Source organism: Panthera uncia, chromosome F2, assembly GCF_023721935.1.
Source record: "Panthera uncia isolate 11264 chromosome F2, Puncia_PCG_1.0, whole genome shotgun sequence".
In the NCBI taxonomy this organism is placed as follows: Eukaryota; Metazoa; Chordata; class Mammalia; order Carnivora; family Felidae; genus Panthera; species Panthera uncia.
Genome location: NC_064812.1, coordinates 66,039,539 through 66,066,334, shown reverse-complemented (window position 1 = coordinate 66,066,334; position 26,796 = coordinate 66,039,539). Strand labels below are relative to the sequence as shown.

General features: G+C 39.2%; 1 protein-coding gene across 6 annotated transcripts in view; it reads left to right on the top strand.

The window, feature by feature from the left end:
* The first annotated feature begins 1,771 nt into the window (after nt 1–1,771).
* The window catches only part of DNAJC5B (DnaJ heat shock protein family (Hsp40) member C5 beta), a 98,317-nt gene continuing 73,292 nt past the window's right edge, over nt 1,772–26,796 (top strand). For 3 of the 6 annotated variants that reach the window (XR_007458497.1, XR_007458496.1, XR_007458495.1), the window contains exons 1-2: nt 1,775–1,934; nt 23,810–23,929. The gene's annotated coding sequence lies outside the window, so the exon portion shown is untranslated. Of the gene's footprint in view, nt 1,935–5,058; nt 5,472–23,809; nt 23,930–26,796 lie in introns of all 6 variants that reach the window. The other 3 variants (XM_049633330.1, XM_049633331.1, XM_049633329.1) reach the window with 3 other exon arrangements.

The window sequence follows — 26,796 nt, the reverse complement described above, 5'->3', positions numbered from 1 at the left end:
GATATTAAGTAGGTATTAGTGCAGATGGCAATACTCTAAAGATAGCACATGAATGATTAAAGTTCTGGAAAACTTCACCAACAACATTATTTTCATGAGTTAAGCATAATCCATTTTACCACTTTTCTAATATTGAGCTTTTAATTTGTTTTCTATTATAAACAATGCTTCAAAGAACCTCTTATAGCTAAATATTATTCATATCCATGATGATTCCCTTAGGAGAATTCTCAGATGTGGAATTGTCAGGTGCAAGGGCAATGATTATATTATTTTAAAGTTTGAAATTAGTGTTCATTAACCATTTCTCTAAGTTTTTATTGAGACATGTAGGAGGTTAGCAAAGCAACATTTATGACCCAGAGGAATAATTTCTTGTTAATCAAAAGGTTGCTTAATGCAATTACCTTCAAGTGTGTTCCAGGACCACATGACAATTCCTCCCACCCTGGGGAAGTCCTGTGGTAGGGAAAATGGTTGGTTGGAAGATCTGATTTGTAGTTGATGTTACTGTTTCCACTTAATTAGCTTTGTGATCTTGTGCAAGTCACAACCTCTCTCTGAGCTATAATTTTCTCACTCATAAAGTCATACTAAAAATAATACAGTGTTTACCTCACTGAGCTGTGAAGATTAAATGAAATATGTGGAAATGGCTTGTAAATGCTAAAACATGATATAAAATGTTAGTAGCTGGTGTTATAAAAGTACAATATATGCTCCCCACTTGAGAGATTTTGCAAGTACAATTCTCAGGCTTCACAGATACAGGTTATCTCGTGCAATGCAGACAATTTTTTAATGTCATATGGGGACAGTATATAGAAAAAGCAGAGGGTATGAAAGAGAATTAAATTCCAATGAAAGCCTATTTTCTTACTGATTATTCCTTCCCATTCTCTCCTCAGCAAACACTAGAACCTTGTATGGCATTGCAGCCAACACTAATCCTGGGTTGAGCATTCTTTCTTATCATTAAATCTCATTGAAAACATCAGTTACTCAAAAGTCACATTACTTGTTAATCTAGAATTGGTCAGGTGGCTCAGAATTTCAGAGTTTGGGCCAGAACAAAAGTTAGCTATTTCTGGTACCTATAGATTTTTTGAAAAACTAATGATCTTCCCTGAGACTCTGTTCTCTTCCCATGATGCACGTTATCTGAATGGTCTCTTGTCATGGGTAGATTCAGGTAAAAATCAACCAATAAGGGGCGCCTGGGTGGCTCAGTAGGTTGGGCATCTGACTTCGGCTCAGGTCATGATCTCACAGTCCATGAGTTCGAGCCCCGCATCGGGCTCTGTGCTGACAGCTCAGAGCCTGGAGCCTGCTTCGGATTCTGTGTCTCCCTCTCTCTATTCCCCTCCCCTGTTCATGCTCTGTCTCTCTCTGTCTCAAAAATAAATAAAAACATTAAATTTAAAAAAAAAAATCAACCAATAAGCTGCCTACCAGAGAACAATGATGTTGATAAAACCCAGAGAGCAGAGCCCATTGTGAGTGCAGTGTGTTCAGAAGGGTAGGGGGCTAACCCTGAAGGCAGCTGGGTTCTAGATTTAGCTCTGCCATGAACTACCTAGAATCTGAATGTCCACATCTGTAAAATAAGTGAGTTAGATTAGAATCTAGCCACAAGGTCTTTAAGGTCTCTGTTCACAGTAAGATTCTATAGCTCTATAGGTCAGTTAACAAATAAAGGGATTAACCTTCCCAACCTTCCACCATGGGCAAGACAGAAAATACTGAAGCCAGAGGGTCTCAGCTGGGAGTTTGGGAGGAGCATGGATTCTACTCTGTGACATCACAATATTCAGCCCAGGCTCCAACTTGGCCACTGAGAAGAAAGTAACAGGAGGTTCAGCTATTGATATATTAGAGGCAGGACACTACCGGACAGAGCTAGAAGGAATCAGCTAGCCATGCCTCCAGTTCAGGTATGTAACAATTGCTAAGCTTAGAATAGAAATTGCTGTTATCTAAAAAAATAGAAAGAGAGGACCAGGAGATGAGTGTATCTCCAGGCTTAGGAATAAGATAAGCATAGAGACTACGCACCACATACTTTACGGTAAAGGTTCCCAATGATCAGAAAAAGGCCAAAGGCAGTCCCACCAGAAAGCGAGTTGTGTTATGTCCTCTTAATAGCCAGACTTATTTAATGTCATGAAGCCAGATGAAGATATTTCCAAGACTTTTAACCCCTCACCGGTCTATCCCCAACCATGGCAAAAATGCAAAAGCAACAGTTACCTCGAGGAAGTCAGTGTAAAATTACTTTGTAGAGTAGTTTACATTTATTGCCTGGTGGTGTTTATTCTTTTAATAGCTTCTTCCCAACATTGAAAGGGAAGAATAGACTTAACAAAAAATAAGTTAACTGAAAGAACTGAAAGAAGTATTTTCATAGAAGATAATACAAAGATAGAAACAAAAGTAATAAAAAGAGGAGAAATAAATTTATTATGGGTTAGCAACCAAGATTAAATTTAAAGCCTTGAAATTTCAAGGCTTAAAAGGCAAAAGGCCATCATCTCCTATAAACAGTGAAAGAGAAGGGCCTTATGGTTGAGAAGTAGGTAAAACAGTTCAGCTGGAACCATCTACAGCTCCTCCCCCTCTAAAGAACTCATGCCAGTGAAATCATCGCTGGGGATGCAGACATTTCTGTTTTCTTTACCTTGCCTTGGGGTTTTGGCTTCTAAAGTATTTGTTTCTTCCTGGAGTCTTGGGGCCCGGAGAGGCTCAAGTGACAGGCAAATAGCTGTTCTGTTTACCAGTAGGGCGGAGCATGGGGTGAGCGCCAGGTCCTGACTCATCTCCATTGGCCTCCCTCTGTGTCTCAACACACTGCGACCCCAGAGCTGAGTACAAGACTGTTCAGGCAAGCACGCTGAGATTTGCCCGCAAGAGCTAAGTTTATTGCCACATTCCCTCAGTGGAAGCAGCAGTCCAGTGTTCTGACAGGTAGATTAGTTACCCACAGGGGACTCCAATAGCAATAGACCAGGGGACGGGAGATCCAATCTCTAACCACAGGACACAATTTTAACACACTATGACTTCCAACATCAGGAATAAATATATCTCAGCAGTAAGACCAATACTCTATACACTATAAAAGTAGTAATAACCTAAAGCATGTCAATAAATCCGGAGGTCCAGATGAAAACAAAATGTACTTGTACATTAACTCTACTATATATTCAACCTCCCTCTAGAGAAACCATCATGATTTTTACAATTACAGTATTTATTTATTAAAAATGTTTTTTTAATGTTTATTTTTTGAGAGAGAGACACAGACAGGGGTGAGTGGGGGAGAGACTGAGAGAGATGGAGACACACAATCTGAAGCAGGCTCCAGGCTCTGAGCTGTCAGTGCAGAGCCTGATGCAGGGCTTGAACCCACAAACCACGAGATCATGACCTAAGCCGAAGTCAGATGCTCAACCGACGGAGCCACTCAGGTGCCCCTACAGTTACATTATGATCCAACTTCTTAGGTCCTTGAAAATTAAATCCTCAATGGTCCAACTTTTAGACTTCATTAATAGTTATTGAAAACCAAGTTTAGGTTTAACTTAAAATAATATCCAAAAAACACAGTGTCCTAACTTGTCTACATTTATATTCCTTGACTATAATGTTCTCTGAGCATTGTGTTAGTCACATACCATGGAATTTTAGAGTTGGAGGGGAACTAAGAGATCATACATTCCAATGTCCTCATTTCTACAAGAGGGAACCAGCACAGAGAGGTTGTCTTGACTTAGGTCATTAAGCTAGTTAGTGTTAACTTGGGGAACATAGCTTAAGTCCTCTTACTTTCAGCCAGGTGTCTTCAATATTCCCTGCCCCTAATTCATGCTGAAAGAATTAACTATTCATATCTGACCTATTTTAGAATATCCTAAGAAAGGAAATCTCATTTCCTTGGAGTGGTTATTAGTAAATTCAAGTACTCTATATAGGTGGCACCAGTCACCAAAACTCTCCTAGCCTTTATAGCTCCAAATAGAACAAGCTTTGGTCAAGGTCAAGAAAAGGCATCCAAGACCCCATCCAAAAGGCTGAGATAACAATTAAAATAAATCCAGGGAAACTGACAGGTTATTCTGCCTTGAGGCCTGATTAGAAGTAGTTCACTGAAAGAAAAAAAAAAAAAAGAAAAGAAAAAAGGCATTTATAACATTAACAACTTTCTGCTTTTTAATAAATATGCCGACTTTCTGTGGCCTTGCCTTTTCCAGTTTAGCTAGATCACTTTGTTTATGTGTATGAGTGTGTATACTCTGTATGTATATCATATATATGTATACTCCACAGATGTATGTATGAGTGAACACTTCATCTGGCAGGTGTGGCTATTACACCATCTGTGGTAACCTATCCTTACTACCTAATATACCTCCTTTATGAGCCTCTCCTGACTCTTCCCATGAATTAATATTTTATTTGTAATTATGAGCTGCCTTAGATTTTTCCAGGGTTTGTTTTATGTAGAGCTGTATATGTCTTGCATCTCTAATTAACCTGTAAGTCTGAGCCCAGTCATTCCCTGGATACAGATACTCACAGCTTTTTCCTATTCAATTCATTGCAAATATATTAATATCTGTCTAAAGTCCCAAAATCTGAAAGGAAATGAAATTGCTGAATATAAATATAGATCTCATTTTCATAGTCATCAGTGCCAAAGATCTGATGAATATTTTCTAGGCTGCTAGACTGTTTTTTAACCAACTGAAAAGTGTGTATCCTGTAAGGAACTTCCATATGTTTCTAGCTATTCATGCAGATTATCTTTCATAAAAGAGAATTATTAAATGATCACTAATAGAAAAGAACATTCCATCATGACATAGGGTTTAAACGGGTTGTAGTAATGTCTTTCAGCTTCCACATTAATTGCAAAGGTTGTGTAATATATTGAGTAACTTTGCACATACTACAGCATAAAACTTCATGAGAAAGGTGATTGTAAGAAATGGAGGGTTTTATAAAAAGAGCTTTAATTTCAGATTCTTCATTGTGGGTTTTGCATTTTCATCTCTACAGTAAACTGAAACACAGGTATGCCAAGTGAACTTTTGAAATGTTTTCCATCAAATTACCCAAGAAAATGCATCCTGATCAGTTTTATTTAACAGCTTTGGGAGGAAAAAAAAAGCAAAGAAATCTACCTTGCCAGAGATCAAGGCATTTGATTCTTTCTCTTGCTGCCACCACCTGGGGTGCCTTGGCATCTGGCCACACCTGGATCTCTGACACATACAGGACTCTCCTTTATCCCAGCCCAGCCTCCATGCCCACTCTCCTAAGAATTGTGCAATGAGACCTTTGTAACCTGAGGCTTGTGAAGTCTGGAAAGGAATGTGACACAGAGCCAACAGACGTTGCTGCCACCAGGGCTTAGAAGGAGCTTTCCTACCTGTTCACCTGGTGCCTGGGGGAATCTCAGAAGGGGAAAGGTATGCTCTAAAAGGAGTGGGAATGGAGCCTTTGGCAAGACAATGAAGCAATCACTCGGGTGTCTTTTCCCTGTTCTCTTTGCCAACCTTCAGAGTCATGTTTCATGCTGCTCCCAAGAGTAGTCTCAGATCCACTTTTGAACCACTTCCTTTCCTACTCCTAATTACACTCCCTGCTGAAAGCTATGAGTAGTAGGTTCATTCTTCCAGCGGCTCTATAAATGCTGATGGGTGATCCTAATGGGGGTTCTATATTAAACAGTGATATTGATGACAGATTGGTGGGAGCTGTTGGCGGGACAGCTGGAGAGATCTTTGTGATCAGAGCCCTACCCTATTGGTACTTGTCAGTTAGCAACACAAAACTCTTCTCCTCACCTCCCCCACATACATCTTCCTCCATCATGGCAAATACACAATCTGCCCATTGGCAATACTTGAGGTTGTCCTACCTCTTCTGCCCAGGGAATTCTGTCATGAGCTGAGTCAGGAATAACTGTCTTTTAAGTTGCCCATTTATCAGGGCATTTGGGTGGTTCAGTCGGTTGAGTGTCCAACTCTTGATTTCAGCTCAGGTCATGATCCCAGGATTGTGGGATTGAGGCCCATGTCGGACTCCGTGCTGAGGATGGAGCCTGCTTAAGATTCTCTCTCTCTCTCTCTCTCTCTCTCTCTCTCTCTCTCTCTCTCCCCTTCTGCCCCTCTCCCTTACTCGCACTTCTCTCTCTCAAAAATAAAATAAAATAAAATAAAATAAAATAAAATAAAATAAAATAAAATAAAATGTTAAAAAAAAGTTGCCCAATCATAATGGTCACACAAGTAGACCTCTAAAAGGAAGAACTAAAAGAAAGTGAAAGACTTACTCTTCAGTCTTATACTGTTTAGAACAACCAAATATAATTAATTATAAAGGACAAGTTCTGTATTTTATCAATATTGCTTATAAACAAAAGGTAGTCCCTGAAAAACAGATTTTTAGCGAGTTGAGAAGGTAATTTACTTGACAATTACCAGTATTTTCCTTTCTTTAGAACATATTTAGAATGCAAAGTCATTATTATTAGAAAATGGAGGAAGGATTTCTTTTATGTTAGAATAGGTTCTTTTCTATGTTAGGAACTGATACCACCTCACACCTCTAACTAACATATTACCTCTTGCTGTACTCTGTCCTTTCAAGGTGGTTCTCCTTTCTTCCCCAAATGAATTCAGTATCAGTTTCAATCCACTTTGTGGTTTTTGAAAACTCAATATGTACCAGGCTCTGTGACAATAAAAAAGTTAAATGTCTGGCATAAATTTGGCTCTTTAAGAATTAAGAATTTAGTTAGGGAGACAAGATATTTACCTTTGAAGAGTTCAAAAGCAAAAAGGAGTTTAAAAACTGCATAACTATGAAAAATATTTGTATTGTGGACTTCAAAGTGTCCAGGGGCTAAGGGAAGAGTAGAGGTGAAGTTGCCCCAGGTTGCTCATCATAGCAGAGTTGGGACTTGAAGAGAAATAGTAGCATGCTGTTTGAGTAGTAGGCTTAAAGAGAAAAACCATTTTCTAGATTTTGGTCCTGGAACAACAGGTCTTCTCCTATTCACAGACCTTATCTCCACTCTCCCTGTACTTCTACAATTCTGTTTTTGCATGCAAGGCGAACAAACAATTCACATGGCTTTGTTGGGATATGGAAAATAGGAGTCATGGAAACATGGCACATGAGAAAAGATTAAACCAACCTTAACATGTGGTTTCTGTGAAAGGCCCAGCATACTCTACCCTGAACTGTGTCTGATTTTAATCATGGACATGGGCTTCCTGATCTCCCACCCAAAAGTTGGCATGTTCCAGACCTAATTCATTGCATTCCTCCAAATTTTCTCCCTTTTTTGTGATTCCCATCTCAGCCAATGACCTTACCATATTCCCAGTTATTCTGACGAGGTGGTGAGTCCTTTCTGATTCCTTTGACTCTCCTCCCATTCACTTGGTTATCAAGCCCACCAGGTTATCTCCACATCTCTTTCAAGTCCATTTCTTCTGCCAGTTCCGCCTGCTGTTGCCCTGGGCCAGGCTCTCATTCTCTTTCCCTAAGATTACCCATCTCCCCAACTTCATTGCTCTGATCTCTGTTGTTTACATCTTTCTAAAATAAATACTGGAGGTTTTCACTTGCTAGGTTAAAAATGGTTCAAGATTTCCCACTGTTTAAAAAATGAAGACCAAACTCCTTATCTTGGCTTTCAAGGTCTTTCACTTTTTCTAGCCATTCTCCTCTGCCAACCATTCACTTAGTCTTCCCCAGTTTATTAACCAGATGGACTCCTCTACTTTCCGTTCTCCAGAATGCCCAGCCCTTTCTTTCCTCGATGGTCTTACTCATACAGTTCTCTTCTGACAGCTGAATTCCTACAGGATTCCTCCTCAGATTGGTGACTTTTTCTTTCTTCCTTCATTTATGATTTTCTCATGGCATTCTTTTTTTTTAATGTTTATTTATTTTTAAGAGAGAGAGAGTGTGTGAGTGGAAGGGGCAGAGAGAGAGAGAGAGAGAGGAAGACAGAATCTGAAGTAGGTTCCAGGTTCTGAGCCATCAGCACAGAACCCGATGCAGGTCTGGAACTCAAGAACTGGAAGATCATGTCCTGAGCTGAAGTCAGATGCTTAATTGACCAAGTCACCCAGGTGCCCCTCTCATGGCATTCTTATTTTTATGACCCTTTTGGCTGAAGGAGTGAGCCAGGTGGGGTTGGAAGACCAAGAAGAAGAGAGAAGAGTTTCTTAAGACCCGAAATAGCATGCGCAAAGACTCAGAGTAAAGAGAGAATGGCATCTTCAAGGAACTGAGCAGTGTACAGTAGTTGGTAGAAATCAAATCTAAGCAGAGAGGAAAGAACTGGGGAGAGATGGCACTGGACCTGCTACGGAGCTGGGGTTTTAACTTAAGATCAGTGGGCAGCTTTCTTTCTTCTTTATAAAGTTTATCTATCTATTTTTAAAATTTATTTAGTAATCTCTACATCCAACATGGGGCTACTCACAACCCCAACATTAAGAGTTGCATGGTTTCCTTACTGAGCCAGCCAGGTGCCCCTGGTGGGTAGGTAGTTTTAAAGGGTTGGTTATAAGCAGGGGAGCAATAGATATTACTTGCACTTTAAAAGAACGTAATTTATGGAGAACAGATGGGAATGGAGAAAAACTGGAGAAAAGACTGTCAGTTAGGATCCTGGTAGGGTAAACCAAGGAGATGATAAGCTTGGTCTAGGGTAGTGACAGTAGAAAAGAGAGGAAGGCAGTGGACTTCTGGAAGGCCCAGGAATGATACTGTACTAGGTGCAGTATCACTTCCCACTAATGCCCCACTAAGCAGATCAGACTTTATCTTGTAGGAAACAGGAAGCAACAAGGATTTCTTAGCTTAGGTAAATCTACATTTTTGAAAGAGAACACTGGAGATGGTATGGAAGAAGGCTAGAAGGGGAAGACTGGTTGCAGATGGACAGGAAGCAAAGTCATTGAGGTGGGTGTTAAATGCTGATGGCACAGCTGCTCAAAGCAAGTGAACCCCTCTCAGCACTGGTGATCCTGCCCCAAGTGCAGTTAAATAAAAATAAATACGTTTTAATTGAAAAGTTATATGTGCATGCAGTAAAAATTTAAACAGTATAAACTTTATGCCATGAAATAATTCTCCCTTGTATCCCAGTCCCCAGTCCTTTCCCTCCATGGAACTTGAGACAAATTTTACATGCTCTCCAGAAATTTTCTATGCATAAACAAATATGTACAAGTATGTATTATGCACATGCTCTCTATGTATATATGCACACATGTGGATCCACTTTTTAAAATAAGATTACTATACACATACTTCTATGCCTTGCTTTTTAATAAAAATGTGAAACTGCATTTTTATACCCTTTTTTATATCACCTCATGGAGATGTGTGCTTCATTCTTTTTATGCCTACATTGAAAATACTCCTACAGTTAACTCACAAGTTTCCCTACTTATGAACATTGAAGTCAAACATGGCTTCACAGGAGGAAGTCAAATTTTCACTCTTCACAGATGACATGATACTCTATATGGAAAAACCAAAAGGTTCCACCAAAAAACTCTTAAACCAACCCATGAATACAGCAAACTCGCAAACTATAGAATCAGTGCACAGTTTAAGGAATCCACTCCTGAAATTATTGTTGCACTATATGCTAACTAACTTGGATGTAAATTTAAAAAATAAATAAATAAAAAGAAAGTAAAATCAATGCACAGAAATTGGTTGCATTTCTATACACCAATACTGAAGCAGAAAGAGAAATCAAGGAATCTATTCTATCCCATTTACAATTGCACCAAAACCCATAAAATACCTAGGAATAAACCTAACCAAAGAGGTGAAAAATCTATACACTGAAAACTATAGAAAAGCTTATGAAATAAATTGAAGAAGACACACAAAAAAAATGGAAAAATATTCCATGTTCATGGATTGGGAGAACAAATATTGTTAAAATGTCAATACTACCCAAAGAAATCTACATATTCAATACAATCCCTATCAAAATAGCACCAGCATTCTTCACAGAGCTAGAACAAACAATCCTAAAATCTGTATGGAACCAGAAAAGACCCCAAATAGCCAAAGCAATCTTGAAAAAGAAAACCAAAGTGGGAGCCATCACAACCCTGGACTTTAAGATGTATTACAAATCTGTAATCATCAAGACAGCATGGTACTGGCACAAAAACAGACACTCAGATCAAGAGAACAGAATAGAGAACCCAGAAATGGACCCTCAAAATATGGGCAACTAATCTTTGACAAAGCAGGAAAGAATATACAATGGAATAAAGGCAGTCTCTTTAACAAATGGTGCTGGGAAAACTGGACAGCAACATGCAGAAGAATGAACCTGGACCACTTTCTTACACCATACACAAAAATAAACTCAAAGTGGATGAAAGACCTAAATGTAAGACAGGAAGCCATCAAAATCCCAGAGGAGAAAGCAGGCAAAAACCTCTTTGATCTTGGCCACAGCAACTTCTTACTCAACACGTCTCCAGAGGCAAGGGAAACAAAGGCAAAAATGAACTATTTGGACCTCATCAAAATAAAAAGCTTCTGCACAGCAAAGGAAACAATCAGCAAAACTAAAAGGTAACCGACAGAATGGGAGAAGATATTTGCAAACCACATATAGATAAAGGGTTAGTATCCAAAATCTATACAGAACTCACCAAACTCCACACCCAAAAAACAAATAACCCAGTGAAGAAATGGGCAGAAGACATGAATAGACACTTCTCTAAAGAAGACATCCAGATGGCCAATAGGCACATGAAAAGATGCTCAACATCACTCATCATCAGGGAAATAGAAATCAAAACCACACTGAGATACCACCTCACACTGGTCAGAGTGGCTAAAATGAACAAATCAGGAGACTATAAATGCTGGAGAGGATGTGGAGAAACGGGAACCCTCTTGCACTGTTGGTGGGAAGGCAAACTGGTGTAGCTGCTCTGGAAAACAGTGTGGACATTCCTCAAAAAATTAAAAATAGGTCTACCTTATGACCCAGCAATAGCACTGCTAGGAATTTACCCAAGGGATACATGAGTGCTGATTCATAGGGGCACATGTACCCCAATGTTTACAGCAGCACTTTCAACAATAGCCAAATTATGGAAAGAGCCTCAATGTCCATCAACTGATGAATGGATAAGGAAGATGTGGTTTATATATACAATGGGATACTACTTGGCAATGAGAAAGAATGAAATCTGGTGCTCTTAGCCTGTGTGGTAGCTGCCTCCCAGTGCTGCTGCATCATTCCCCACAGGTACTGAGATGTCCCCTTTGTAGTTGGACAGGTCTGAAGGTATTAGTTATTGGTCCAAGCTCAGGGGCAGCAGTGGGGAGGGGAAGGCTCATTTTTGTCTTCACATGTCTGAATACATTGAACTTGAGTGCAACTTGGAGCCACTAGGAGAGCTTTACTTTCCTTTGCCTTTGAAGTAAGCCACAGAACATTAACAGTTGCTACCCTTTATTGAAAGTTATGTGCTTGTGCTTTGAGCAGGATAATTTCATTTAATGTTTGCAATGACCCTGTGCTCTTCCCACCACCCCACTCTCCCATGGAAGGGTAGGGATGACATGGTCACCGTGGGCTTCCAAGGGCAGGGACTGTGAAACATCCTTCTTAAACAACTGTCCTCAGAGCCACCAAGAGCACCCTACATTGCCTTCAAGGTCCCCATGGGCCAGAAACATTCTGTTACACTCATCCCCAATTATGTCCATAAAAACAGCTTACAACATGCATGAATCAATAATTCTACAGGTGTGTGCTGTCTGCTGATTCACCCATGGAACAGGCCTGGGCTTTCCCTTCATTTGGTTTGCTCTTCGTAGCCTAACTAACATGTTGCTGCTCCTCACTTTCCATCTCCTCTGGCACTTTCAGGAAACACTGTCCAGTGGCAAACTTATTGTAAGTCCCTAAATCAATCTTATTTAAAGGAGACTCCTCTGTCCTCTCTTCCTTCATCACTTTCTGGGTTCTTCTCTGGAAGTTCTCTTTGTGGTGACAGCATAAGCAGTTTTCACAGTGTTACTAAGTTAGCTTTGGCCACAGCAAACCTCTTGTCTGAGAGAGGAGGAATCAAGATCAAGAAGACATGTGTCTTATCCAAGTTCACAGTTAGACGCCAAATCATCCATCTCCCAGTCCAGTGTTTCTGGTGTACCCCACAGATATCAGTTCTGATGGGTGGGGTTCAGTCCAATCCATTGGAGGCAGGCTGAAGAGCAGCATATCTCCAAGGTGAGAGGCAGATATGCAGGCTGTACCAGATGACAAGGGAGGTCAGTAACTCTTTTGCATGGCTGCCTCTATGTACAACCGTGTACAAAGATGTAGGTACAGCACGAACAAAGCAAGGTATTGGTAGAACAACTGGGATAGAGTAGTCCTTTTTTATCAACAGAAGCAAATTCCCTTTGGTTTTCATGCTTCACTGGAAGGCCCAGGAAAGATCTGAGACTCTTATCTGTCTGGAATTGCAACAAGTGATTCACTATGGCCCCCATTCCCAATGGAAGTGGCTTTGGCTTGTATCGTGTGTTTATAGAAAATCAGCTGGTAAGTCTGCATGGATTCACCCAGTGAATTCTCCATGACACCTTCGTAGGCCAATAGGCAAGCATTTGGGCTTCATGGGATGACATTTCCAGATCAGAGCCCTGGTCTGGTTCCATCTCATCACCAGTGTTGTTTTGAGTGTGAATTATATGATAGGAGCTGAGAGTAAATGGGCTTGTTTCAGCCAAGGTTCTGAGAACTCTCTATCAGATAAACACTAACACAAGGAAACAATCATTGGTGGTAACAACTCACAAAAGAAAGAAAAATAAAACTGCTTTCAAGATCATCCTACTTTTTATTTTTAAACAAAGAATACACGAATTCCAGGTGTTTTGAGAGCAATAAAGCAATTGTTGAGAAGGCAGCACACTCTAGAGGTGGGTAAAGACTTTGGAAGGTACCCACAGACATGGATGTTCATCCTGGCTGCCAAGACCTCATTGGTGCCCTTGGGCAAATCACCTACTTCACTGCTTGACCTGGGATTCTTGGAACTGGGAGACCTGTGATCCTACCCAGGCTCTGTTAGTAACTATTTGATGTTGACATGTGTTACTTTTTTGAACCTTTGTTTCTTGATTTGTAAAATGAGAATAATAACATTTTCCCTGCCTACCTGTCCCTGTTGTTGTGTAGTTAAATGAACCTATGTGAAAATACTTTGTTAATAATAGTGTGCTCTCCATATTATATTTTCCTGTGATGCAGACATAATGTCTTTTGCTGAAAGCGAAGCAGGAGATTGGTGGAGAATGGTGGAGCATGGTAAAAAGACTAGGGTCTTCTGGGACACAGAGAAGCATGCAGGGCAGGGTTGCAACTGGGTTTGGAGATCATGGATCTGTGATGGCAACATTCACCTCACCAGTGGATGTTCAATTAAATATTGGTTGGGGCAGTAGAAGGAATTAGGGGTATTGACAAAGGAATAGTTACAATGGTGATGCCAGAGTCTAAGTTGAACAGGCAAAGGGTTAAAGAAAGGGACATGGCTGATAGATTTGGGGAATTAGGAGGTGTTAGTGAGATGTAAATGCTGTGTGTACAGATGAGCTAGCTGGTGAGGTGGGCAATGATGGGTTTAGGGTGTGAGGCTGGAGTTCAAGGTTTGAGAGCTGGAGGACATCCAGCTATCCTAGTAGGGCAGCGAGCCATGAGGGAAAGGGTGCTGGCTTGGAAAACCACATGGGAACTGAAGGGCCCCAGGTCAGTGACAGGACTTGGGTTAGAGAGAGCTGATTGCCAGAGTCCTGAGAGAATACGAGCGAGGTGTCAGATACAGGAATGGATATGGGGAGGACAGGGAAACTATGGATGGTAGACAGATCAAATGTAAGGGATAGAGTGTCTGGAAGGGCTTGGAGGAGAATGTTGAAGCTATTTCAGGGTAAATGAGAACCAGAAAACAGAATGACCCAGAGGCATGTTTGACTTAAAATTTGATATGAATTATATATAAACCAATCATTTTACACATAGATAATCAAAAGTTGTAGGGGAATCTTGACCTCAATATGCAAATATTTAAAATAAATTTTAATGGGAAACTCCTTTTAACCATTAACATTTTAAAAAATAATAGGCCCAGTGGCATGCCGGAGCCAGTTAGTTAGTACCAGCGGATGGGAGCCACATATTGTTAAATTCTCTGGAATTCTGCAAGCGAGGTGTCATGTTGGTAGCTTGAAATAGGCCTGGGAGGGAATAGTTACACCATGAAAATCTGCAAATACTATGAACTAGGGCTTTTTCTTCCCTGAAAAAATCTGGTTCCATCGTATCACCAGTGTTGTTTCCAGAGTTTGTGAATTATATGACAGGAGCTGAGAGTAAATGGGCTTGTTTCAGCCAATGCTCTGAGAACTCTCTATCAGATGAACACTAACATTTCCCAGCACTTCAGCCTAAATACAAAATCCAAATCTGCCCAACTTTATAGCCCTGTCATTGTGGTTTAATTGTATTACTAACAGAGATATGTCCAAACCCTTGGTACCTGTGATTGTGATCTTATTGGGCAGTAGTCTTTGCAGATGCAATTAAAATGTAAGTTAAGGTACAGTCTACTGGAGTAGGGTGGGCCCTTAATCCAATTTGACTAGTGTCTTTATAAGAAGAGGAGACCCAGATACAGACACACAGAACACCGCATTAAGACACAAATGCAGGGGAGAAGGCCACGGCTATGGGAGCAGAGACTGAGGTACCCTGAGAGTTGCCTGCAATTCCAGAAGCTAAGAGGAAGTTGTGAAACACATTTTCCCTCAGAGCTGCCAAAAGGAAGCAAAAATGCCAAGAACTTGATTTCAGTCAGACTTCTAGCCTCCAGAACTGTGAGAGAGTACATTTCTGTGGTCCTAAGTCACCCCGTTTATACTACCTTTTTACAGCAGTGCTAGGAAACTGATATCTGTTATGCTATCAAGTTTGGACACAAAATAAGTGGAAGTTCCCCAATGTGAACTACAAAGGGAAGGTCCCTGTTCCCTGTGCTCTGGTTCCAGGGAGAGGATCCTCCCCTCCTACGTCCTCCAGCATGTATTTTCTGTACCATCCTCTGGTCCTTCTTGTTAGCTGCCTTGTATTGTGTGGATTATGCTTTTAAGTATAGACGTGTTGCCTCCTCCTCTTCTAGGTGGTAACCAGAGGTTGTAAATTCAGATGCCTCATGGGTCAAAGTTGCTAAGTGTGATGCCAGGGGAACCATTTCTGGCTGGAATGTGTGTCTGCCTTTAAATAAAAACACCTCACCCTGCTGGTCAAGGAAAACTTGACTAAGACCTGCCATCTGGGGACTTCTGGGATGTGCCTGAGGGAGGGGGAATGTCTCTTGGCCTTTGCCTCCGCCCAGTAGCAGCTGGCTGGCACATATTCACTGTGAATTTGCTGCCTGGATCTCTTACATCTTCTGTCCTGACCCAGCCAACGAGTGGATGGGTCTGAGACCTCAGAAGTTCAACAACTGCCCCAAAGTTTCTGCTTCCAAACAGAAGCTTCAACACAAATTTTTGTCAGGTTATAATGTAAATCCCCCAACTGACTAACTACTTGACACTATTGCAAAACTTCAGCCTCAGAAGAATGCAGTAAAAGGGCGGCGCCCCTCTAGACACGGCCCTACCCTGGTGCTTCCATGAGTGTTTTTCTCACAATTCTTGAAATCTCAGGTGGCTGAGAGAGAGGCATCAGGGATACTGAAAATTGAGGGTGATTTGGGGTGAGGAATATTTTGAAGTTGAAACTCCTATTTACAGTCCATTTCCTTTTGAACACCAGAGGGCGATACATCTACACTGAATAGCCAGTCTGCCTTGCTTCAGGACTGAAATCCTGGGAACCAAGGATTTTCTTTTTTTAATATGAGAACAAAGGCTGAATTGAATATTTGTTCATTTGACTATTTTTCTTAGGCCTCTGAGAAAGTTACAGAGAAGGCCTTTGAGTCGCTTACAGAATGTTCAAGCCCTGGGACCTGGGGCAGGGAGACCCTCTGAAGGGTTGTTGCAGGGTTGGGCAGGGTTGCTGCTTCCCTTATGGGCAAGCACTTGTCACACTCTCACTCCATCTAGAGATTGTCTAGTTCTGGTCAGTTTTGTGGGAGGGTTTAGACTGTGTCTCAGGTAAGACCAACCTTGTATAGGGACCCAGCATGTCACTTCCAGAGCTATCCTTTTTAAATTGGTTCCATGGGATTGTTCTACTTAGTATCTGGAGGTGAGGCCTGGCCCTACGAGAATGGAGAAGACTGAGAGAAGGAGATGCTGTGAGGAGGGTGGAGGAAATGCAGAGGTCCTAACAGCTATGACCTAGATGGTAGCAGAGCTCTAGTGATGGTAGCCACTGACCAGTCTTTGTGTCTTTGGTCTTAGACCAGCTCTAACCAACCTCTGATAGTGAGGACATCCAGCAGAATGTTCATGTTTCTGGAGCAACACAGAAAACTCTACAGTGCATTGAAGAGTCTGGAAGGAGCAGGTGTAGAGCAGTTGGGGAGGCTAGGAGGCTTGCCTATGGAAGTGGTGGTAAGGGCCCTGGGAAAGGGTGACTAGGTCAACATGTAGGTGAGGGCTTGGCTTTGGAGCTATGAGGCCTGTAAGGAGAGCCCAAGTTGGACAGGTGCTCACCTAGGTGGCAGGAGGGAGAAGACCACCAGCATCAATTCTCATCTAACCTTGCATATCTGGAATCCATTCACATGTGTGTGTAGTTGCAGGAAAATCTGCACCCAATTATATGATTCATTCAAAATGGGATCTGTCTACTTTTGCCACCTGGGAGAGGTTGGCTAAGCATTAGCTATTCATCTCTGAGCACCTCCAATGGCACTTAGCAGAGATTAAGACTGCTCTTAGCAATGGTGCATTGTCTGGTATGTTGTCAACAGCAAAGCACCATTTACCTTACAAGATACAAGGTCCTGTAGACCAAAAGTTGTGCTAATGGGTTGATTGGAATTTAGTAGGCCAGCTGAAAAAGAATACTTTGACAAAATGAGGGAAGAATGTGTATCTAAAGTAGAAGGCACAAGGTAATTGTTATTATTTTGATGAATAAGTGAAATGTACCAGAAAGATCCACTTTGGACACTAGAAATTGGTGCAAGGCCATAATCTGCCTGGTGCAGTGGACCCAGAAGGCAGAGAGGACTGCTCTGCTTCCTCAGGCCTGTGACCAGATAAAAAAAGATTATCTTTGTCATTTACAATTATATTGCTTAATACAGCCTTTTTACTTAATGAGGATATAAAACCACAGAATTTGGAAGCAGAGCACTTAGATTTTACTCGGGTTCCTGCTTCTTACCACTCATCATTGTAGGTATTCATTCTTGGGGGAAGTCACATGACCACACTTAGCCAGTTATCTCTTTCTTAAAATGAACATTGAGTATCAAATAATGTAATGACATGTGAAACACTTAGGCAATTACCAAGTGTGATATAAGTGCAGTTACAAAGTCTCTAGAGGGAGTCCTTGGCAATTCCTTCCTTTTCAAATATTTGTCTGTTACCTGGGTGGGGTGAGGCTTCACTTGAAAGGGGGCTTCATTAGAGTTAAGAGAAAGATTTATCTTAAAGTCAATACTATTAAATTACCATCTAAATGCTAAACAAATAGGAATGACAACTATTTTGGTTTCGGTGTACTCTATTGTTTTCATAGGCTGTTTAGCCACATTCAGATGACAATTTGTAGAATGATCACTTATTGGAAACTCTACTGAAAACAACTTTTGCTTCAAGCAAAAGTTTTTGTCTTCTTTTTTAGCTAATTAACTTAACAGACATCTTGGGCTAATGTGAACAGGGAATAATTATTGGTAAAAACAAGGATCAAGAGCCTGCTTACAGACATTTTGTTAAAAAAAATACTTCTGTTGGACCTGAAGCCTCCTTGGTTATTACAGCAATTGTTTACTGTAAGTGACTAGGTTTGTTTGTCCTTTTTTTTTTAATGTTTATTTATTTTTGAGAGAGAGAGGGAGTGGCAGAGAAAGAGAAGGGCAGAGAGAATCCTAAGCAGGCTTGGCACTGTCAGCACAAAGCCCAATGCAGAGCTTGAACTCATGAACCATGGGACCATGACTTGAGCCAAAATTAAGAGTTAGATGCTTAGCCGACTGAGGCGCCTAGGCACCCTGACAAGGTGTTTAAATTTCACACCTGTGAAATACATGTTGTGTTTCCTAATCAGGGGACAAGACTTTGTTGATATATATATTTTTTCAGTAACACAGGTCTCAGATTCAGGGCTTTACTTAACCAAATAGATACTGTACTTGATACTGAACTACATACACAGTAAACCTCATTAATGAATGTGCTTATGGTAGTTCCTTGTTTAAAGTCATTATTCCAACAATTTTTTTTCTTGAGCTTTAACACATACACCATCTAGTTCAGTCACAGATTGATCAGCAAGGGAGTATTGCAGGCAGTAGTCTCCTGCAATTAGACTATAAGCTTCTGAAGCAAAATACTGAAATGAGTTAGAGCTTAGACCACGAAACAGTGAGCTGGTTTCAAAGCCTGGGTCTACTGCTTACTGGTTGGTGACATCGGTCAATTCATTTAACCTCTCCTCTAAAATAATTTCATATTCCTCCTCTGTAAAATAAGGATATGAAAGTACCACCTAATACTTTTGTAGGATTTTAATGAGATAATCTAGTTAACAAGTTAGTTATCATCATCATCATCATCATCATCACCACCACCACCACCACCACCTCTGAATCCCTCACAACCTCCAATATAGTACTCTGCACTGTGTAACAAGGGAGCAATTTCCCTTTGTTGTACAACTGATTCTACCTACTAATGGATTATAGATTTCAGATGAAATCTACCAGGATTGCACATTCAAATTCTTAAAGCACTACCAGTGTACTGTGTTCCAATTTTAGGGGGCAAGAGAGTAACTTCTTAACAGTTGCTCAAACCCTAACCCTAGAAAACAATCATTAGATCTGTATTTATAAAAGTTCCTGGCATAATGTTGGCACACTGTAGACTTTGATAAAAGGTCTGAGAAGTAAAAAGGTTCATATTTCATTACTGTTTTACAGAGAAGACCCAGGCTTATAGCGACTTTCCCAAAGTCTAAGAAATAGGAATATTGTCTTTATTGTCTTTGGATAGTTCTTCCTAAGTTAAATTAGGCAAAGTCAAGTTCTATTTTGTGTTTAATAACACAGATACCATTATCTTTAGTAAATGTTTTCTTAGGATATCCAGGGAATGGAAAATTCCTCCAGAGAGCTGCTTGGTTGTTTTCCATGTTACTTAACTGAGGAGTCTCTGCCCATAAGATCTGGTGTAGAAGGGAAGTGATGAACAGTGGCTCTCAACCTGAGCAGCTATTTAGAAACACCTAGAGCCCTGAAAATGCCCGAGTGTAGCCCAACTCTGAGATTTTACTTCAAGATAACTCAAGACATTTTGCTTTGGAATAATCTGGTGGGGCCTATGCACCAGAATTCTTCAAGTCTTTCTAAGCTATTTTAGAAAGAGCTTCCATCTAGTTCTTCCTCCATAGTCTCCTATGATTCTATATTCTAATGCTTTCTATGTAGATTATAGATTTAGGCACATTAAAATGCCATGCCCTTTGTAACTTCTGTATAAAAGGGACATTTTTAAATTTTGGACAATTATGAAACATGACAGGAATTAATTTGTTCCTCTAAAACATATATAAACACTTGATTTTACAAAAGAAATTCCAGGATTATTCCATAATTATGTCTGAGATACCATTGGTGTGGTAGCAAACAGGCTCTTCATTTTACATGATCAAGCAATCAACTGTCTTATTCCCTTCTAAATTCACTTAACAGAATGAAGCTTGCCCCAAAGACTCTTCCCTTTGAAATTTACAGAATGAGGGGTGCCTGGGTGGCTCAGTCAGTTGAGTGTCTGACTGGCTCAGGTCATGATCTTGTAGTCCATGAGTTCAAGCCCGGAGTCGGGCTCTGTGCTGACAGCTCAGAGCCTGGAGCCTACTTTGGATTCTGTGTCTCCCTCTCTCTCTGCCCCTCCCCTGCTCAAGCTCTGTCTCTGTCTCTCTCTCAAAAATAAATAAACATTAAAAAAAATGAAATTTACAGAATGATAGCCTGAATTCCATACACATACAACAATACAATGTAGAGAGGCAATAAAAATAGTAACCATAATATTGATAATTCTCCTTTTGTTCATTGTATTGGGCTCTTTCGATTAGGATTTGTTGGGGTATGTGCCCTTGCACATCACATGTTCAAAAATGAGTGATAGTTGCACCTGTAGAGATGTGAAGTTTAAATGAAATACTGTGTACTCTAATTTTTATATTAAATTTTTTTAAATTTTATTTATTTAAGTATTCTCTACATCCAGCATGGGAGTTGAACTCACAACCCCGAGATCAAGAGTTGCATGTTCTTCTGAATGAGCCAGCCAGGTTCCACTCTAATTTTTATGATTGATAGATTATTTTGGTTGAATATCCAAAGTCATCTGGTACCTGCTGCAGATTCTCTGTTGATGTACTAGTCATTTCTTATAATAACACTAACCCCATGTAGTAACAGAGAGAGGTAGGTAAAAGGTCTCTAGGAGCACCTCAGGGAATGGTGAAGACCTCATAAATAGAATACACAGGGAAAAGTGGCATGTAAACTACTCCCTCTTCACCACATACATGGTTCTCTTTCCAATTTTCTACCTTCCAGAGAGACCACTTTTGTCCAGTTGTGGAATATCTTCTAAGCTCTCCTCTTCAACCTTGAATGATTCAATTGGCAATACTTTTACAATACACTTAGTGTATTTTGCATCAAGGAATTATTTGTGTGCTTACCATGAGTTATTTCCTTTTACAAACATTATTTGAAATTCACCACTTCTAGAAAGCCTTCCCTGGTTAAGTGGTATATGATCCCATTAACCTTTGGCTATATTTTTAGATGATATATCAGAAACCATATATGTATAGGTATGCGTTGATATCCTATGTATGAGAGCACATGTCAGCATGTTTCTTTATTTCTCCAATTTAAGCACCCAGAGACAATATGTTCAGTGGAGAATACTCTTCCCACTGCCCAGAATATATTTTGTTTCTACCAGCAACCCCCTCATCTAGTTCTTTTCAGATCTCTGTTTGGTTATTTTTGTTCAGGGAAGGTTTCTTTGACCTCTGTTACACTGGTTTACATGGTCTTGTAACATCTCTCCAAAGTTTCTTGTATATACTTATTTGGATGATCATTTGATTAATATCTGCCTTTCTTGGTAGGCTGTAACTTTGTGACCCACAAACCCCAAGCTTACATTTGATTTTGTTTACCAGTGTATTTCTAGTATTTAGCCCAGTGCCTGGATCTAATAGGTGACTAATTGCTAAATGACTAGATGAAATAGAAACTGTGTTTTCTCTATGAAGCACAGCTACAGTTCTACTTCACACAGGAGTTTTGCAATACTTACTTTTAGAACTCATGGCTTAGGCAATACGTTAAAAATTAAAAAGTAATGATTAAGAAGATTTAAGAAGTGGTTAATTATACAAAAATAATGAATTTTACCAAAAATATTAAACTGAATTTGAAACATAAACTGTACTTTTTAAAAACAGTCACCCATAATCTCATAATATTATTATAGCCACTATTTTCATTTCATCAAAGGATGCTGTCCTTAAGCTGATGTGATTTTAGTTTTAAATGTCTTTAGCTTCCCTTTCCCCACCCACTTCTCTGAGTGATGATAGGCTGCTTCCTAAACTCTGGCTGGAAGTCAGGATCTATGGGAAATAGCCTTTTATTCCTTTGTATCTAAAAAATCAATACTATCTAGAGACAAGACTGCTGTCTGAAATGTTCTCACAAAATAACCCTAGGCTGCCTACCTGTTGTGCCAAGCAACACGCTTAAACTCTGCCTTCAGCCTCAGGAACCAGACCCCATTGTCCCAAATTCAGAGTAATACCTGTCTCATTTAAGACTTTTTCAGTCATAGGATCTTAGTCAAAATCGTAAGAATTGTCCTCGTGGTTTGACCTGTTGTTGCATATGAAGTTAGAGCACTTTTAATTAAATATTTTTTAATGTTTATTTATTTTGAGAGAGAGAGAGAAAGAGCAGGGGAGGGGCAGAGAGAGAGGGAGACACAGAATCCAAAGCAGGTTCCAGACTCTGAGCTGTCAGCACAGAGCCTGATGTGGGGCTTGAACTCAGGAACCATGAGATCATGACCTGAGCTGAAGTCAGATGCCTAACCAACTGAGCTACCCAGGTGCCCCTAGAATATTGTTTTAACAAGAGATTCCTTCATTCTTTTTTTAAAAGTTTATTATTTATTCATTTTAAGAGAGAGAGAGACAGAGAGAGAGACAGAGAGAGAGACACAGAGAGAGAGAGAGAATGCTCCCATGCACATGGGAGTAGGGCACAGAGAGAGGGAGAGAGAGAATCTCACAAACCATGAGATCATGACCTAAGTCAAAATCAAGAGTCCAAGAGTTGGACACTTAACTAACTGAGCCACTCAGACACCCTAATTCCTTCATTCTTAAAACTACCACATTTACCACTATGGCTCAGTGCCTCTTGACCAAGGCAATTGACCAAGATTCAACTAAAATGTTCAAATATGAAAACAGTTGGATTGATGTAGTGAGCAATTAAAGTCTCCTCCTTATTGATGTTACATGTTCTTTCCAGTATTTCTTAAATTATTGTAGTTGACATACAATGTTATGTTAGTTTCAGATGTAGAATTGACAATTATATACATTATGAAATCGTCATAATACAAGTGTTGTTATCTTCTGTCACCATATGACGTTATTACAATATTATTGACTATATTCCCTATCTATACCTTTCATACTGTGACCTTATTTATTTTACAATTGGAAGTTTGTACCTCTTAATCCCCTTCACCTCTTTCACCCATCTCCCCATCCCCTCCCCTTTGGCAACCATCAGTTTGTTCTTTGTATTTATAAGTCTGTTCCTGTTTTAATTTTGTTTTATTTTTTTAGATTCCACATATAAGTGAAATAATATAGTATTTGTCTTTGTCTGGCTTATTTCACTTAGCATAATACCCTTTAGGTCCATCTATGTTGTCATGAATGACAAGATTTCATCATTTTTTATGGCTGAGTAATATTCCTCATGTGTGTGTGTGTGTGTGTGTGTGTGTGTGTGTGTGTGTGTGTTCTTTATCCATTCATCTATTGATGAATACTTAGGTTGCTTCCATATTTTGGCTATTGTAAATAATGCTACAGTAAACATGAGGTGCATCTTTTTGAATTAGTGTTTTAATTTTTTCTGAGTAAATACAGAAGTAGAATTACTGAATGGTATGGTATTTCTGTTTTTAATTTTTTGAGGAAACTGTAATGTTTTCCATAGTGGCTGTAACCAATTTAAATCCTCACCAACAATGCACAAAGGTTCCCTTCTCTTTATATCCTCATCAACACTATTTATTTCTGCATATTCTCTTAATTGGAAGTTCTGAGGGAAACCTGGAGGCAGTTCCATAGCAGCATTTGGTTGAGCCAAGCACCAGTTACCTAATGATCAACAGTAAATGTAGCATATATTTTGGTATCAGTTGGTGCTTTGTAATGGCAGCCTTTACTATCATGCATGTTTTATTTTCTCTTTGTTATGTTTTCCAGAGGGATAACCAATTGGCTGATGAAGTAACAAATGAAAAGTAATCTAACTCCACTGACCCGCTTAACCCTGGATGAGAACAATGGAAAGGAGTAGCCTTTTGCTTTGAAACAGTGGAACAGGTATGGAATAGCTTCTTTCATTGTTGCCTTCCTTTATTTCTTTGCACATCTATTTCCAGACCAGTTAAAAACAGCAAGTTGTTCCTGTTTTGAGAACACAGAATCGGAGTTATAGGAACAGGTACTGTGGGTTATTTCTAACATTTCCAAGTGGTCCCATCTTCAAGTCGCTGTTTATATAAGAATCAATGTGATTAAGAGATAATTATTTTTCTATAATGAGTAATTATACTAGGGAGAATTATTACTTTTAAACATAGGCTTAGTTAGCATTTTGGATATGTGTTTAGCTTTAAGATACAATGTTATTTGAATAAGGAAATTTTACTTCACTAAATAGATTTCAATGGAGGAATCACAAAAATAATAAGAAAATGGCAAAGTATGTTGGTTTCACCAATGACAGCCATTGAAAGTGTTTTTGCTGCATTTAATGATCTAATTTTCCTTGCCCACCATCATTTTCTCAGTCTTGAAGGAACGCTTTCAAGAAAGGTATAGCTTGATTTTTTCCAATTTTCAGAATTGACATAATAGATATAGATGAAGCATCTTTTGCTTTGAAAAGAATATTTTATGTCAACATGAAAATTTTAAAACAGCATTTGTAAAACTCCTGGAATTAGAATCTTTGAAATAAGTATTTATATTGAATTGTATACCCATCATCATCGGAGTGCTGAACCTTCTTTCAATTATATCTGTTATCAAAAGACAGATGAGCTATATGTGACTGAATAGTGGTCAGTGCTTTAAGAAATTATGATATTAATGGAATTGTAATGTACCAAAAAGTAATTTAAGTTCAGAAGATTAAATATCATGTACTGGATGATCAAAATTAAATTACTTAATAATTTTGCATGACAACATTTTTTTCTACATTGGATGGCTAATAGATGAGGGACTATGAATAAATAATAAAGACCTGAATTTTACATTGGAGTATTAGAATTCAAAAGGCTACAAAAAAAGAATTCATAAATATTATATTTTACATAAGGAATTTAAAAAAGGTATGGCTCCATTATTTAGTTTAAGGTTATTTAAGGAGAGTTTTTAGATGTTTTGACTATCACTCTGTAGTTAGTATGTTCTCAGGGCATATATCTATATTTATACATTTTTATACAACTAAGTTTTTCACTGAATTACACTGTTGCATTTGAAACTAGATGTCATCTACATCAATAATGTATGAAGTCTGGTTTCTATATCAGCATAGAGACAGGAAAGGAGCCATGTTGTTGCTATTTGATGTACAGAAGGCAAGTTTGCAGTTTTTTGGTCCCTTTATGTTATAGTCTGTAGAGTCGGCTAACAACTCACCACAGTGACCAACTATTGACCAACTATCTTTTTCTTGTGTTACAGTACTGATGTAAAAGCGCTTTTTTTTTAGTACTTTAATCAACAGACTTCATCTGTTTGAAAGGAAATCTTTTGGGAACAGGGCAAAGAAGGTGAAACATAATAATTTCCAAACTCTTTACAACAACCCACTCTGAATATTGTTCAATCCATACCATAAAGCAAGTCAGCTACTGGATTTTATTTAGTAGGAATAGATTACAGTGTTATTGGATTTCTAAAAAAGAAAAAAACATGATTTGAAAGAAATACATAAACCAAAGTAATAGCAAGTTTTCCTGGTGAGTTTCTATGTATGAAATTGAGAGATAGAATCTGCCTTCCTTTTTTCCATTAGGAAGAGGAATGTGTATAGAAGGATAGATCCTAGGCTGTTTCCATGACTATTCTCTGGAAAGGATTAAGGGTAGCCCCCAACTGACCCCATCTCTCTTTTCTATACCTGGGATAAGTTTGAAGGGAGTAGTCTTAGAAAAAAAAAGTCCCAGTCACAATGTCAGAATGTCCTGCCTCCTCTTTCAGCCCCAAACCCAGAAGTCTTCTTTTCTGTTGATTTATGCAAATAATGGTCAAGAAAGGCAATGGCTACCACGTCTATGCAGATCCAAGGTTAGGCTTACATGCGAGAGCTATAATAGAAATATATGCTAAGTTCTACAGAAATAAGTGGTAGTATTATTATCAGCTCAGATTTCATCTTTTCTGCGAAGTTCTCCCTAACATTCTCATTCAAGTTAACCACTCATTTTTGATTTAGTTACCCAACAGACATTTATCACACACCTAATATATCCCAGGGACAATGTTGGGCCTCTGTTGGCAGAAAACAGAATCCCTGTCTTCCAGAAAATTCCTTCATCTATCCTCAGTACTTGTTCAACCTCTAAACAGTAGTTTCATTATTGGCTTACAGTTTTGTATCTCATGTTAGTCTGAAATCTCCCCAAAGACTTGGCCTGCATTGCAGGCTTTGACTAAACAATTGAACTTCTGCTGTGAGTATTACCATAACCTGTTTAAAAGATTATCTTCCGTAACCTGTAAATCCTTTTCCTGGATTAGTGACAGCAAGACCCAAGTAGGAAGGAATCAAAGCTGGTCATGCAGCATGATACTCACAACTGTGGAAATTGTGCATGTTTTGTTAAAATTGATTTTAGGACCATCTGTTGATTTATGGGAGCCATGGCATCTGAGAGATGGGTGAAGAGTGAATACATTTTTTCCCTCAAATTGAAACTATTTCTTTGGAATGCTGAATACAAAGATAAATAGATAAAACAAAAATAACTATTTGTCTTATTTTTATTTCTTCTTAGTGTTCCTGAATAGCTCTCCACAAACTTTCTTTATGAAAGGGTCTTAAGATAGATTTATCACTGCTCCTTTTATCTGTACTAGTAATGTTTACACAATATATATAAATGAATCTGTTAGAATATCTTAGTATATTATTGTTATTTCCCCCAAAGTATTAATTCCCAAGTATCAGGAAG